Source organism: Peromyscus maniculatus, chromosome 7, assembly GCF_049852395.1.
Source record: "Peromyscus maniculatus bairdii isolate BWxNUB_F1_BW_parent chromosome 7, HU_Pman_BW_mat_3.1, whole genome shotgun sequence".
NCBI classification, from domain to species: domain Eukaryota; kingdom Metazoa; phylum Chordata; class Mammalia; order Rodentia; family Cricetidae; genus Peromyscus; species Peromyscus maniculatus.
The window spans coordinates 22,833,228-22,850,297 of record NC_134858.1 but is presented as its reverse complement, the minus strand read 5'-3'; the positions used below and the strand labels follow the sequence as shown (position 1 = coordinate 22,850,297).

At 44.8% G+C, this 17,070-nt stretch overlaps 1 long non-coding RNA gene across 2 annotated transcripts in view; it reads left to right on the top strand.

The window, feature by feature from the left end:
- The window catches only part of LOC121830773 (uncharacterized), a 44,407-nt gene that overhangs the window by 16,776 nt on the left and 10,561 nt on the right, over positions 1-17,070 (top strand). For both annotated transcript variants that reach the window (XR_013052657.1, XR_013052658.1), the window contains exon 2: positions 9,086-9,177. This is a non-coding gene — a long non-coding RNA (uncharacterized LOC121830773). The remainder of the gene's footprint in view (positions 1-9,085; positions 9,178-17,070) is intronic.

The following is a 17,070-nucleotide window of genomic DNA, read 5'->3' as shown; positions in this document are numbered from 1 at the left end:
AGGCTTCTCTGGACATCAGCTCCACAACTACCCCTTGGAGTGGAGCCCAGATACCAGGTCTATTTCTAGGTACTGGGGTCCCAGAAGGCTAAGGACAGACATTCCCTATCCACTGCTGATCTATTTGCCATAGCCAGGGACTCAGGCTGCAGCCTCCTCAGGCTCCTGTGTGTCTGTGTCCATCTGAGATCTGGCTCTCTCTGAACTGATCTTGATAGAAAAGTGAAATGTGGAGAAGCCCTTTCATTCTGGGGAAATGGAGCCTTGTCTCCATCTCAGCCAACCTGGGCACTTAGAGCACATGGTAGTCTAAAGTCAGCTGCGTCTTTTTCCTTTTTTATTCACTCAAATCTATAAAGTGCTTCTGGCAAGAGTCACATGGAATAAACTTGAGGTATCCACACATTGCTTCACTCAAATTCTACTTCCTTCACCAATGCAGTTCTATGATTGGCAGTAAAAGAAGAAAACGTTGCACCTGGATGGAAGGGGAATCGGGACAGTGGGAAGCGGCTTGCAAAAGTTTGAGTGGCATGTGTTAAAATGCCCAGCGTCTGTTGTGTTCATTTTTCCCAATCATCCTAGCATTGCACGATATGTCTGTCCCTCCCTGCTCCCATTTCCCACCTCTCCAGACATGTTTCCTCTTTCTCATGTTCTCAGAAGCAGATCTTTCAGGTATAGATGTCTGCCATGAAATGGGCATCTTTCCCACAGGCTAAGCAAGGGGTTTGTTACAATCCCCATCTCTAATCCTAATCATTTCCTGAAGGTACTTTCTGTATGGCTAAGTGGAGGTTGGAAAGATGGCTCAGGGATTAGGAGGGTTTACTGCTCTTCCAGAGGATACATGTTCAGGTCTGGCATCCATGTCAGGCAGCTCCAGCCTGCAACTCCAGCAGATCTAACGCCCTCTTCTAAGCGTATGCCACAAGTGGCAGATGTGATAGGCTCCCTCCCTCGCTCTCTCTCAACACACACACACACACACACACACACACACACGCACGCACGCACGCACGCACGCACGCACGCACGCACGCACGCACGCACACACACACACATCTTTTAAAAACGGATAGGTGGTTTTCCCTAATGATAAACATAATGACTGTGTAAGTATTAATTGACATTTAAGTAGATAAGATTGTGCCTGGCCCTTGAATTTACTATGTTGTAGTTAAAATGAGATTGTACTAGTTGAAAAATATCGAGTAAGATTTTAGGAAAAAATACCTAGAAATGCCACTGAAGAGAATCAAAATAACCAATCAGAAAATTACTGGTTTATAAGAGTTGAAAAGAAGCCAACTCTCAGGGTACCACTAAGAGAACTCTCCCCAAATATTGCAACTAAGTGCTGCAAATAGGCTGGATGACCTAGTAACAAGACAACACATAGAAGTCAATGTAGACCTCTCACCTGAGGGGCAGCTCTCCGGGAAACCCAGGATACACACCTTCGTGAGATACAAACAAAGCAGCCTGAGTCTTGTAATATATGGGAAGAGAAGTGTAATCAGGGGGGAGCCCTTTGGGTCTCACAGTACTGATGTGAGTACTGATGTGAGTCTCCTATGGATGGTGCTCAACTCATTGTTGGAGAGACTCATTAGCTCTAACTCAGCACTGGAAATCATCTCAGAACACTAGGGTAGGGGAGAGGGAAGACAGGGCCAGTGAAAAACTCCTGCGGCCAGGCTTCAAACAACTCAAACATCACCATGAGTGGAAAATACAGTGACTACTCAGGTATCTATCTGTCCCTTGTATGCAATAATCATTAAGGTTGTACACTTTGTCAAGGCTCTCTCTCTCTCTCTCTCTCTCTCTCTCTCTCTCTCTCTCTCTCTCTCTCTCTCTCTCTCTCTCTCAATGATATATGTAATTTTACAAGAGTCTATCCTTAGTCTTTCCAGACTTGTAAATAAAACTGCTGATTCAGCTCACCGGCAAGCACTTCAAACCAGAATTACAATGCAGTGTTCACTACCAATACCCATTTCACACATCTCCTCCCTCTCCTTAGGAAATTGGACCACCATCCTCCTGCAGATCACGAAAAACAAATGAACAACAATCCTGGGCTAACACTGACTCCCCTGCATTTTTGCAAGCATTCCATAATACCATTTGGACAAAAGTCTGAGAACAAGAGGGCACACAATAGCAAAGTTATGAGTGTGGAGTCCAGGGTCAGACCTCCAAAACTGATTATGGCTAGCTCACTGTCAACTGTTTGAATGCATATAAACTTGGGACTGTTCTCACTTTCTGGTTTCTGTGAACCAAGGGGATCAGCAGTGTCTAGAGTGAAGGGTGTTATGAGAACGTAATGGCCTGGATGTGGAACGTTAGAAGCAGAGCTTCAGGCAAGACAACCTACAGCCTTACATCCAGCTATTTAATATCATCAGCCCACCAAGGAAGCTAAAGATGGTGACAGAGTCCATCCAGGATTCCCATGTGACACTGCTACCTCAAACACCATTGATTCTTAAGGGTTCTGTGTCCCCAGTGAGCCGCCTATAGGCCAGCCTGGACCTATTGGAGAGTGGCTTTTTATTCTGTATCCCAGTCAAAGCTGGACAAATGGAGTAACATTCTCAAATGAGGCATATTTGTCTTATAACCTGAAGAAGTCCTGCATCTTCTTTCCTAGTGGTAGGAGAAGCCAGGGACAGCAATATGTCCTTCAAGTTGGGAGGAATATATCAATATGTCCCAGACCACTGGACTCCTCAAGCTTTCAGTGAACTACAAAAGCCCCTGGTATTTTTTGTTTGTTTGTTTAGAATAGGCTGCTTACCAGATCCAGAAGATGCGATAGGATTGTAGCAAGGAAAATATGATCAAACTCTGTGTCTACCAGGGCTGAAGAATTGGTACTCCCCTGCAGTAGAAAACTGTTAGCGAAACTGCTGGCCTTACTATACCCAAGGAATCAGTGGTCTTCACTAACGCATACAGAGAAAAGAATGTTTGCCACACCAATAGCAGAGAGTTGGGGGCCAAGAAATGTGTTCCAACAATGAAATGACCTGGTTAAGTTTGTGAATACACTGCACAAACCAATGCGTTGAAGGGGGTGTGGTAGGGGTTAGTTAGCACCTCTACCTCTTTCTTAGCACTTATCTCTGCATTCCTTCTGAAGTCGTGAGGCATGACATTGCTTTTGGATTATATTTTCATGGCTAGAAAGGCTTCTAGAGTCTTTTACTGTGACTTTCCTACGACAACAGCCTGGCTGTGGAGATAAAATGTCCGCAGCCCCTTTCTTTCCTACACAAAATCTATCTATTGGGGCACCCTGAGTCAGAAGGGTTCTGGAAGGCATGTTTAGCTTAGTCAAGCTGACGTGTAAAGCCACTAAAAAACATTTCAGAATAGACTATCGACATGTTCACAGTAAAGCAAGCTTTAGAAAACTCTGACATTGTATTACCAGCCCCCCACTGTGATGCTTGGGAATTTTGTAGTTGAAGAGAAAGAAGCACAAAGAGATGCCAGAAGTTGTAAGTGGGAGCCCTTCAGTTTACACCCAGCCCAGTCTAACTCTAAAATCTTGTTCCTTTCAACATAGTCATTATTCTTGCTAAGCTGCAGGAGGTTGGGGAATTGTATTCTATTGTACTTAAAGGACTTTATTTGGTGTCAAAACATACGACAAAATTATTTTCATTTTAGTTATCACGATTAACAACAAAAGTCTCATATTAGGACCAATAATTTTCAAATACTTTACACCTTTTAATGGCTTTGCCTCTGTCTGTTTGCTCATTATGTGACTGTTGCATCCAGGAGATCATGGAAGCTAGGCATGTGGTTTACAACTGAGCTACACTCCCATCCTCTAAGGCTTAAAAAAAAAAACTCAGTTCTTAAAAACATCAAGATCAAACCTTGGGTTTAGAGCCTTGAAGGATGTGTGTGTGTGTGTGTGTGTGTGTGTGTGTGTGTGCATACGCACACTTATCTTTTTTTATGACAGGAAATATACAGTTCTCTTTAAAGCAAATTTGCATAAGTATTAAATGAAAAGGGAGACGAAAATTCCAAGAGAAAGACAGCCAGTTCACTCTTGGTGCGTGGGGAAAAGGCTGAATTCTTTACGTAGCTTTTTCAGACACTGTCTCAAGGTAGGATCACTGTCCTCGAGAAAGCAAACTTGCCCATAGCATCTGGGAGTGAGGGTCACTAGCATGGGAACATCCTGCACATTCTTAAACATAAGTGAATCAGCTTCGATTTGCCAGATAGATGGGCCGTTTAGTGGTTCATAGCAAAATGTAATAAACTAAATAATTGTGGCCTTTAATGTAATCTCATACAATCCTGTTACATCTCAATTACTTTTTTGACCCTTTCAGGATAGTTCTTGCCTTAAACACACACAATTTGTAGCTCTAAATGTCTTCTCCCAGTGTTATGCTGAGGAAATCAATTGATCAAGACGAATTAATATCCCACTCTGTCTTCCACTTGTGGTGCATGCTGTCTCAGGGAAGGCATGAACGCAGGCCTCCTGGGTGTAATAAATGTTTATCAAGCATTGTTTGTAAAAAGCGCCCCATTTTCCCATTCCTATGACTTTTAGCATCTTAACACCTCTTATTTCTCTTAAATTAACAAATAAATCCAGGATCAATTCTATTGCCATTTCACACATCATAAAAGGTGTGAGGAAAGCTGGTTTCCACATATGTTTTTATGCTAGAAGGAAACAGCCTGTGGAATTAAGTTTATAATGTGTACAAGGGTGACAGTGGAAATTATGCAATGTGGAAAACTATGAGCATGACAGTCTGTGGGCAGAACAGTCAGCAGGGACCTGAATCTACAGTCACTGTCACATAAGTTTGCCAAATGGCTAAGAAAATAATAAATTATTGTGTTTATCCAAAACTAATTTAACTACCATGTACTGACCATATACCTGGCTCAAAGATATATTTGAGGTAAACAAAGTAGAGGAAGATACCATGACTGTCCTCTGGAAGCTTGATAAGGATGGATGCAGGACTGAGCAATAGTACTGAGGGATTGGAGCCAGAAATAAGCAGTACCTGGATCAAGGTGCTGTGGGCTCTGAGTGGAAAAAGCCAAGAGGAGGAGAGGGTGATCAGGGTCCTGAGGGCTGAGTGGGAGGTGCAGGGCCTGTAAACAAGGGGAGAGTCTCTCATGGTGAGTCCCAGGAAGAGGATTCATTCTCAAATTGCAGGCCTGTTTAACATTTTGACTCTGTGGCATGATACGGCCAATGGCAAAATCCACCCTTGAGACCCCCACAGGAGCCACCTTCTCCCCAAAAATCTCCTAGTATTTCGAGTAAGTTTAGAATTTTGTGTTAAGCCACGTTCATAGCCATCTTGGGCTGCACATGGGCCACAGGGTGCGGTTGGACATGCCGGCAAAGGTAATAAAAGCCATTTGAAAACCGTTCCTGTCTCTGAAGAATCTTTGTGTTTGAGGTTTATCAGGGCGACATTCATTTGTAGCTCCTCTAAAAGCCATGATAGTGCTTCCAGCAGGTGACAATTTATTTGTTTAGAGCAACGGAAGTGTGATTTTTGCCATCTAGATCTGGGAGGACAGCTGGTGAGGTATTCGCAAGTCTCGCTTTTTTGCATTTCTACCATCCTTTCATAGAGGATTATGATAGCCTTATCCCTCAGATGTGTTCTCCACAGTTAAAGACTTGAGGCTGTGGCTCCAGGATCAAGGCCATGTCAGAATCAGGAAGACAGAAGAGAAGGAAAGGGTAAAGGCATACCGTAGTGGAGGCTGCCTTTAAAAAGCTTTCCTGGAAGTTGCTTCTTCAGACATTGTGTTACTGGCCAGCACTTGGTTCCATGACCATCCCACGTAAGTGCTAAAGAGTCCAAGAAACAGCCAGACTCTCCAGCCAGATCTAGGATGGGTACAGAGAATGGGTCTCTGCATCATCCTCGTACGGTGAGCCAGCCAAGTGGAGCACACAGGTGTCATGTGTAACAGATCTAAGCCCAAATCATACAGCCATAGCCCTCATGGAGGGCTGGATCTTGAAGAGGCAAATACAGTTCTTGTAAACTCTTCATTCTGTAAATGAGACAACTCCACTCAAGAGACCAAAAGACTTGCCGAGAGTCTCAGAGGGAGCTCGTGAAAGCTGAAACTTGAATTCAGGACGTCTAGTTGCAGTCTTAGTTCTTCTCAATTATGTACAATGATCTGCTGACCTCCGGTTATAATTTAGAGTTTGTATCTATCTCAAGTTAAAGTATACTTAAAAAATTACTGAAAGTTTCTATAATTATTATGATGAAAATAGAAAAACAGGCAGAAACACAAACTGAGGAAACAAAACATCATAGGACTCTTGAGTAAATCATTGTCTTTCCGTATGAGAAAATTGGTTCCAGAGCGATGCCCCTAGGACACCAAAATCCTTGAGTGCTAGTCACATATGTAAGACGTGTAGTGTTTGCTTGTTCCTCAAACATCCTCTCATATACTTTAAGTCAACTCTAAATCGTTTACAATACCTAACATGGCTATACATTCAGTTACAGTATTCTGTTTAGAGAAAATGACAAGAAACATGGGTACATGTTCAGTTAAAATGTAATTTAAAAAATTATTTCTGACTAACGTTGGGTTAAGCCATGAATGCAGAACTCCTGCAGAGCCCCACTGCATGGGTAAGCTAGCTCAGTGCAGTGTGAGTAGTGTGGTACCTTTTTTAATCCCTAGATTTTGCCTTTTCTAAACAGAATATAACTGTGCTTTTCTAGGCTTTCTCCTAACCCTTCCATGTCTTTAAAAGCATGGAAGGGAAAAATCCACAAAGCAGTTTTTCTCCCCTTTGTAGTGACAAAAGCCCAGTGTCAAACTGTATGTCCTGTTGTAAGAGAAGCCCATTGGCCATCTGTGGTATGACTGAGTTCACGCAGGATTTATTAAAAGCACTGATTGGAAGAAATGCTAAACGGCACCGTTACAGTGCCTGCCTCAGGAAGTGTGTGTGCAAAACCTTGCCTTCCACTCCTCAACATGGGTGCCATACATAATAGACACACACAATTACCTGTTTCTGTGAGTTTTTCCCGTTAGCACATGTTCATGCACATGACTCCAGGTAGCCTCTTTTTAAGGGTATTAGTAGCGTATTCTCACTTCATTTCAGGTTTTATTAATTGATTTTCTTTTTGTACCTCAGCAGCTTTTTTTTTTCAAGAGCTAGTTACAATTTACCCAAGTCGTCTTATTGTCTGCTATAAATTTTACCACTTTGACTTGCCTGTTTTTGAAGCCACATGACAATTAGTGGCCTCTGACAAACCACAAAAGCAGGTAGAACTTTATTATCATTCCATAGCATAAACTTATATTCAGCATATTATAAGCATCTAGGTATTAATTGAGGCATTTTGCACATGTCTTTTGTGGAATTCCAGGCAAAGTATGAACATGGCTATGTTCCCTTGGAATGAATATGAACTACAGACAGGCTGTATATATCATCTTTACTACATAGGTGGATGTGCTGGCTAGTTTTATGTCAACTTGACATAAGCTAGAGTCATCTGAGAGGAGGGAGCCTCAATTGAGAAAATGTCTCCAAAAGATCAGGGACTATGAACAAGCCTGTAGGGCATTTTCCTAAATTAGTGATTCATGGGGGAGGACCCAGACCATTGTGGGTGGTGCCATCCCTGGACTGGTGATCCTGGGTTCTATAAGAAAGCAGGCTGAGCAAGCCAGGAGGAGCAAGCTAGTAAGCAGCACTCCTCCATGGTCTTTGAATCAGCTTCTGCCTCCATGGCTTCTGGATCAGCTTCTGCCTCAAGGTTCCTGCCCTGCTTGAGTTCCTGTCCTGACTTCTCTCAATGGACTGTGATTCAGGATATGTAAGCCAAATAAACCCTCTCCTCCCCAAGTTGCTTTCTGTTATGGTGTTTCATTGCAGCAATAGTCACCCTACAGCAGGGTGTAACAGCAAGCGTGGAGGACATGTGGCATACAGTCCAGAAACTGCACTGAGGCAGTGGGATGGGGCAGAACAGAAGCCAAGAAGCCACACAACAGGAGCTAGACGTCCTCGGAAAACTGGGTGTCTGAAACTCGGAACTGCTTTTGTTTTTATCTGACAAATTTTGCACAGTTTACAAATGTCCTTTCACTGATATGGCTTTATTCCGTGGGGTGCGGTCTGCTGTGGGGGCATTCACAAGCCTTGCAGGGATTTGTTTTAAGGAAGTAGCAATTCAAGCAGGGACATGGATGACAGCACTAAAGATTGCCAGGTAACTAGTGTTTCATCACCTCCATTTCCTTTATCAAGGCCCCCACATGGCTTGCAGGAAAGTTTTTAAGAGTAGGGAAAACCAAAAATAGTGGAAAGGAGGTGTGTGAGCAGCCAGGGTTTGACTTTGTGCCTACCTTGGAGCGGAAGCCCTGGCACATGTTAACCAACAGATACAGTAGCATGTCCACAGTAACACTGTATGATTGCTCAAAACTGGGGCTATGCAAAAGGTGTTTCCAGGAGAATGAATAATTGAATAGTAAACGAATAATAACAGATGATGAGACAGCTATATGCTGTGGAACAATGCACTAAAATGAAATCATTTAAAGCTCCATTAGCAATATGCATGAATCTTGCCAATAATGATATCGATCAAAAAGAGCCATACAAAATGTTATTTGTTCTCCTTTGCACAAAATTCAGAGATGGGCAAACTTTAAAATGCTGGAAGTTAGTCCAAAGCATGGCTACTCTGAGGAGAGAATGATTGAAAGGAAATGGGGGTAGGGTACTAGAATTCAGGTGTTTTGTTCTTGGGTCTGGCGGGACAGAGCATTCACTGTGGGAATGCATTGAATTTTAGGCCTGGGACTTGGCTTTGCTAGACTTCAATTATAAGTTCAAAAATGTTAATAGATGAGACTTGACCTGAATTGCTACTACAGACTTACACACACACGTGACCCTGGAACTCATATGCTGAAGTTCACAATGAAGGTGGGTATCCCAGTGATATAAGACAATGCTGACGTTTTTCCAGAGTAATTGTTATCCTCTCCTTTGCCTTTGTAGAGTTATTTTTGCCAGTTGATCAGTATCAAACCAAGTCAGCGAGCTGGTTGGTTAGCAGTAGATCATGGAGAAGTTCCTCACATATCTGTCAGGTAGGATGATCATGCTTATTCATGGTTTGCTGGATGATTATGATGAGAACTGCTGTGCTGCTTGTAACACACCTAACACGACATCTGCAACATGCACACATATGAACAGAAATTTGGTTTCTTACTTTTTCTTTCTTTGCCTTTATTTTCCATTTTTTTCTGTAACTCTTTCTTTAAAAGCACCAGTGTGGACAATATTGGTTGGAATGAGAACCCCATTCCTGACAATGCAAGTGGAGGGCCAGACTAGTGCCCACCATATGGTAAGTCCCCAGTGATGTGACATCTGTCTGTCCATCCATCCATCCATCCATCCATCCATCCATCCATCCATCCATCCACCCACCCACCTATCCATCCATCCATCCATCCATCCATCCATCCATCCATCCATCCACCCATCCATCCATTTACCCATCCATCCATCCATCCATCCATCCATCCATCCATCCATCCATCCATCCATCCATCCATTTACCCATCCATCCATCCATCCATCCATCCATCCATTTACCCACTCACCCATCCATCCATCCATCCATCCATGCATCTGTCCATCTATTAATGACTGAAAGATTGTATCACACAATCTTTGGACTTTCTACAACAAAACCATTACCTGCAGAAAGGAGTTGACAGTTATCTGTGTCTCCATTCTCCCCACAAAGATGATTCACTCTCTTCTTTCTTTGCCTTTCTCATTCTTTCATCTAATAACATTTAACTTTTCTCTAGCAAGGAAAATTGTGGTGGAGTGTTTATTGGAGGTCACAGGGACAGGACCACTGAACCTGTGGCTCCTGTTTTAAGGCCCCACCTTCCTCCCAGGAGGGCATTGGTCTAACACCAAGGCTGGCCAGGTGTTAACACTGCCTCAGGTGCACGCCCTCTAGTAACTGGCTGACTTGCCCCGAAATGTCCATCTTCCATATTTCAGCATCATCATATGTACAAGCACTTGAGAAACTGAGGACAAAATGAGCTCTAGGAGGTTGGGTAGCTGTGTCTGTTTCTAAAGGTCTTGCTCAGGGCTGTGCATGGTGAGGTGGAAAAGTCAATACCACTTTACTGCTTTTCAAAACATCTGGGGAGATCATGCTATATCCCTGAGCACTTGAAGAAAGTGTGAAGCACCGGCATTGGGCAGTTTCTCTGTCCTTTGTTCATCTGGCTGGTCATTCAGCTGAGAACAGGCTCAGATGTACAAGGCGACTCTGGACTCCAGCCCTATTACATGGCACCTGCATTCATACCTGTCAGAGCATTTAGCTCTTCAAATGCTCCTTTACTGTATGCAATAAAGTCAGAGGATGGGGGTCCCTTCCCAGTTGAGGGGGAGGCAGAGAAGGGAAGCATGCCTTACTCTGTGTCTGGTACGCAACAGAGATTACATGGTTCTTGTTCCTAGACTCAAACCGAATTCCTATTTCTTCTTTCCAGACCCCTGTCAGCATATATTTTGAAAACAAAATGACTCATTGGCTTTCCTAAAATATTTCCTCTTTCTGGACTCAGGCAGCCAGCCGAGGGAGAGTGTTTGCTAAGTGGGGGAATTATGTAGCTCTGCCTGCTCTGTGCTGATAACTGCTCCTGAAATCAAAACACGGCAGCCTCATATCACTACCCAGAACATACTGGAAAGGCATGGCTATTTCTGGAATGAAAAATGTGAACACCAACTGGTTCATTTTCCACAGGCTGGAAGGCCAGGGCTTCCTTACCCTCAAGGCTGGGTGGTAGACTGAAAGTGTGTCAGCTATCACCTGGCTGGGCTAACACCAAGGGGAGAATTAAGATGACACCGACCTCTCCAGGGGGCGATGTGCAGCAGCAGGAATGGAAATTATGTCATTTATTTGTATTTTACACTCTATGAGCAATTGCAGGAACATTTATAATCTTCTATTTTATTTGAATTTGCCCATTTCTACAATCACAGGATTAAATTCCTGTGGTTTTTAGATGTAAGAAAGCATCAGCTCCATTTTACAGACAAGGAAACAAAGTCAGAAGAGCAAGAGATCCGCAAGCATCAGCAGTGGGTTCTCCTGATAAACCCTTACACAAGCACAGCAGGAGGAGGGGAAGCCATGCCGAGCTTACAGGACCCACAGAATCCTGCTCCAGCCCAGGACTGGGCACTGTGGAGCTGTGTGTCCTTTGCTGGGTTAATTTAACTGAGCCGCAGGTTGCCAGGGGAGTGGGAATAACACCTGTTCTCCCGTGTGGACGTAAGCCACAGTTCCTGCAAAGCCCTCTGTGCTCTGTGGTTCATAGTGAACGCTTAGGGGCATTTCACTCTGGTCACCACTCAGAAAACATGGACTCTTTCAAAGGGTGTCACTTCTAGTTTTGTTAAAATAAAACTGAAACTCTGTGCAGGAGTTGGAGTCGTTTTCTAAGTTCCTCAGGAGTCAGTGTGAAGAAACCTCAGAACTTCCACGAAGGAGGCAGAAGCTGAGGCTAGAGGTTCATGAGAACCACAGCTCTAGGGATGAAGCCTGTTGTTGCCTTTACCAAGAGACAAAGACCTAGGCAGTCGGGACGGGGGACCCTGGAGAGCCGACTGTAGGGCTAGATTGATTCTCACTGTGGCTTCTACCAGATGTACAGGTAGAGGGGAGATGGTCTAGCCTTGGCTTCAGATCTCTGTAGCCAGCGGGTGAGGCTCAGAGCAGTGAGTTATTTGAGGGAGCTGCTGCTTCTTGGAGCTAGTGTGTCGAGAAGCATGGTTGGGAGGCTGAAGACTCGGAGAACGGAATTTGGTTTCCGCCAGCCTTAGCATTCTGATCAGGGACAGAATTCTTTCTGCTGACTCTTGCTGTTTCCACGTCGTGGAAGAGGCTCTACTGCATAATCCCTCTGGCCTCCTTTTTCCTGGCCTCTCCCTTGGGAAGGAGGAATGTCTGATTGGAAAAGCACAGCCTAGCCAAGCCCCTTTCTCTCTATTGTCTTTGGAGCATGAACATTCAGTTCAAACCCTTGGCAGGCTTTTCTCCCAAAATTAGCACCTGTCAGACCAGGTCTGCCCTAGACTGAATGAGCACAGCTGTTAAAATCTGAGATTCACTTTCAAAGCCTCGGAAAGTGATAAGCAGGCAGTGGGGGTGAGGAGGGGCGGGGCGGGGGCGGGTGGGCAGAGGCAACATTGCTCTTGTTCAGTTGTGAACTCAACAAACTACAACGCCAATCTGCCAGGCAAGATGTACCCATATATGTAATAGTAGACAGCTGTTCCGTGGTAACCAACTGCTCTCTGAATGTATTTGAGGCCTGCTCCACAGAAAGGACCCTATACCTGGAACTGTGATCCTGCCCCCTTCCCTCCCTCCCACCTCCCCCCAAATTAATGCTTCAGCAGGTCATAGGCCCTTATGGGGAATATTACTACTGATATTTATTTAGCTAAGTAGACATAACTGCCTTCAAAATATCTACACAAATACCTACTTTCAACCCGAGCCAGAAGAGCTTCTGTTTGTAGTGAATGATAGTGAAGGCAGAATCCAGGCTGCCCAAGATGTCAAGAAAAAGTGATCGATGAGGACCTTAATTGTAAACAAGCCATTTATACTAATCCCTCCGTGGATCAGGGATCATTCTGGAAGAGGGAACAGAGAGAACATAAGATCCTGAAGATAGGGAGAAAGGCAACATAATCCCACCCTCTACACATGACACAACCAACTCGATACTTGTGCTAGGCCTGCACAAGACAGGCCGTGTCAGCAGGTAGTCACAGGTGGGGTAGGGTTTCACGGGACCCTCGGCCTTACTGCCGAATTACAGGCCACTAATGGACTCCGGAGAGGGACCCACTGTCTTCAGTTATGTGACCATGGATGCACACAACAGACAGCAATGGACAGCTGCAATCCAAAGACCACACAATGACCCTGGTCAAACCCAGAGGGACAAACAGATAAAAGGACACAGATAGGGGAAAGAGACCAGACAGGGACGGGGAGAGGTTAGACAGAATAAAGTAAAAAGGATAAGTCATTATCAACGAAGGACAATGCTTCATTTACAATTGTAAAATCTTCAAATCTATGAAACATAAAATCTCATAAGTCATTTGGCAGCTGTCAGTCAAAGTGGTGAAGGGACTACTGAAGATTACTTGTCAGAGAGGAAAACAATGTCCCCAAGTGGATTTGGGCAGTCTTTAGCTCGTGGTACAGCATGCCATAATCGTCCCCTTTGCCAACCCTGCCCCACTAAATTCCTTAGGGTGATGTCATGTGGGTCAGAGTGGCTTTCTGCATTCCTAGAGGATCTGTGTCAGAGCTGGGAACTACAGCCTCAAAAACCTCCTGGTCTTATAAGGAAGCTGCCCACAGGCTTGCTAAGCCCTCCCCTGGGACATCTCTGAGGAAGGAGGTGTCATTAAACTTTACAATCCTGGAATTCACTGGGGAGGGGACATGGACTATATTACATTCAGTCTCTCCATCTCCCAAGTCATGTATTTACTACCCAATCTTCTGTGAAGAGAGCAGTGGGCAGACCAGTCATGCAAGAATGCTGAGAAGTCTCTGAGAACTGTCAACCCACAGTGGCAAACCCAGCCTGTACCGAGCAGCCTATTTAGATCTTTATGACGCTTGAGTATCAGTCGTGGGTTTTACTGCAGAAATGCGTATATGTTTAATAGTATCCACATAGTAAGCGACATAGGAAGAAATATTTGTTTCACCCCTCCCCCAGTTTCTGCCACAGAGCTTCTAGAAGTCCCATGAGTTTCCATGTCATCAGTGAAAGGAACATTTTTGTTTTGACTCATGACAAGCTTCTAAGACATCTGAAGTCTCAGGAGTAATGACAGTCTTTTCTATGCTAATGAAAAGATTAGAGGTTGGAGCCCAAGTCATCTTTGGGGTAGGGCTGGTCAACACAAAGACCTAGGCGTGGCTGGGGTAGTGGAACTTACAGCTCCATCTCTGACCTCCAAGCCTGTTCCTTCCCATGCTTGTGTCTAAGAAAGAGGCATCCTCTAGCTAAGGATGCAGCTCAGTGGTGTAAGGCTTGCCTAACATGGATAAGCCCTAGGTTTGGCGCCCTCTTCCTTTGTACCATCCAAAATATGTATCCCATAATGAATATACTATAATAAAATTACTAAGTTTTCAGTGATTGTCAGGACACAATTTCTAGTGTGGGATTTTTAGAAATAATATTGCCAGTTTTATATTAATTCTAAGGATCTTCTGCATCTCTAGACATTTCTTAAAATGTGTTTGGTCTAGAGAGATGGATCAGTGGTTAGGAGCACTTTAAAAAAAACTTTTTTATTGATTCTTTGCAGGATTTCACATCCTGCATCCTAATCGCACCCATCTCTCTGTCCCTCCATATCCACCCTCTGCCCTTGCAACTTTTCCCACAAAAGGAAAGAAAAAGCAGAACAAAACAAAGTATCGGTGTAGAAGCTGCGATGTGTCATAGTATGTCACATAGTCTACCGTTTTGCCCAAACAGCTGTAATTGCAAATGTTCATTGCAGTGAGTCACTGGACTGGTTTGAGGCCTCTGGCTTCTGCTACACTAGCAATACTGGATCTGCACACAGACTCTTCTTGGATATCCTGTTGTTGACCTGTGTCGTGGAGATCCTGCAGCTTTGTTTCTATAGGACCGACCCCTTCACACACTTCAGCAGTTCATGGATGGGGTAGATGTTGGGGTGGACCCACTCAAAGCCCTGGACCTGGGCCTGGGTGGTAACTGAGTTGGTCAGCTTGCCTGCTCTCCTGCATCCTGCTACTAAGACCAGTTCTCCTGCTTTGCCCAGGTGAGAGGCAGGACCAGTTCTGCTGGCAAGGAGGTGGGACTAGCTCTCCCATGCTCACACCACCAGGGCCAGCTCTCCAGCATGACCCTGGAGAGGGGCTGGGCTAATTCACCCTAGTGCCACAGCTGGCAAGACATGGGGCAAGTTCTCCTGCTCTCACATCCTTGGTGGGGGGCAGCTCTCCTGTACCCATGTCCCCAGGGCCAGCTCTTCCATGCTACCCAGGCAAGGTGCTGGGCCTGCTCTCCCAAGTGCTGTAGCCGGTGAGGGGTGGGACTAACTCTCCCACTTTCAGAACCAGCTCTCCAGCCTGTGGTAGGTGGCAACAGGCAGGGGTGAGAGGGGATTCTCTCCCAGACCCAAGCTACTGACGGTTGATGAGGGGCAGGGCTAGCTCTAAGAGAACTTATTGCTTTTCCATGGGACCCAGGTTTGGTTCTACTCACATGGTGATTAACCATGGTCTGTAACTCCAATTTGAGGGGATCTGATGCCTTCTTAGAGTCCCCATGGGCACTGCACACACGTGGTTCACAGACATACATGCAAGTAAATACCCAAACACATAAAATAAATAAGTACTACAAAAAAACCCCAAACCCCAATGTGTTAATTGGCTTGACTTTGTGTGTATATGTGTGTATGTGTATTGTGTGCAGGCAGGAAATTTCACTCAGGACCTTGCGAATGCTAAGCACACACTTTACCAATGTTACCTTGGCCTTGATTTTTCTACAAGCCTTGCAAATGATCTAACAAATTAATCACAGACTCCCATGCTTGACACGGGGAGATACTCCTCTGTACACAGTGCTGGTGTTGTTTTGCTCCTGCTGATATTATCAGGCCTGTGTCTGTGTGAAGTCTCAGAACTGAGGAATGTGTCTTACTCAGTGCATCTGTAAAGACGGCATGGGGCATATACTAGGACTAATAAGTCCAAGGGCATAAATTTGCCCACTTGATGGTGTCTATCTGCTGTGGAGAGGCTGGAGAAATCTCTGTAACTGTAGGACAGCAGGACAGGACAGAAGCAGTCCAAGAACTACGCATCTAAGCTCTTTGGTTTGGGGTAAAGCATTCTAGGGTTTTTCAATCTAGGAGACTGTGGTGGTCACGGTCTCGTGGGGGCTAGATGTGCATCTTTTGCTGTGAGTGTCCTTTCTTTGGGACTTCTGCTTTTTCCCAAAAATAAGCTTTCCACTAGGAACTCAGTAAGCCTTTCAAATGCTCCCTGAGCAATGAAGGCCTTCTTGGGAAATCACTCCAGTGTGAACACGATTCTGAGAGCTCCTTTCCTAAGGACTAGCACTTGCTTCTCACTGTTTGCACTTGCACGAAGTAGGGAGATTCATGGGGAGTTTCCTTTGGGTCTTTGCTGGGACTATGAGAGGCTCTTTTAGATGCAGAGGCCGGCATCAAAGCACACTGAAAGGCTGGCAGTCCCTGCTTCTTCTAATCGCAAACTGAACATCAGTCTTACCATTTCCATCTAAGGAAAAGTCTCTTGTCCACGTAAAACACATGTGCACACGCACCATCAAGGAGCCGAAAGGACTGTGGAGAGTGCAAGCCCCCCCCCCCCCCCCAGTTCTGAAGACTTCTGTTTCTGTTGTAAACTTTGTGGGCCAGAGCTGTAGTCTGACTTCAACCTGTATAGTAGCGGCCTTGGTGGTTTGTGTCAAGTGGACAAAATCAAGAGACACGTTGGAAGAAGAAACCTTAACTGGGGAATTTCCTCCATTAGATTGTCCTGAGGGTCTGTCTGTGTGGTATTTTAAGGATTGCTAACTGATGAAAGAGGTCCAGCCTACTGTGGGGTGGTGGCATTCCTGGGCAGCTAGGCTCCAGCTGTGAAGAAAGGAAGCTGAGTAAGTGGGAGAAAGCCAGGAAGCAGCAGTCCTTCATGGTCTCGGCTTCAGTTTCCATCTTGAGTTGACTTTCTGCCTTGGCTTCCCTTGATGACAGACTGTAAAGTGGAAGATGGAATGAAATCTTTCCTTCTCAAGTTGGTTTTGGTCATGGTATTTATCATAGCAACAGAAAACAAGGAGGAAAAGTAGGGAGAGGTGATGACATCCAAGAGGCTGAATTGGAAA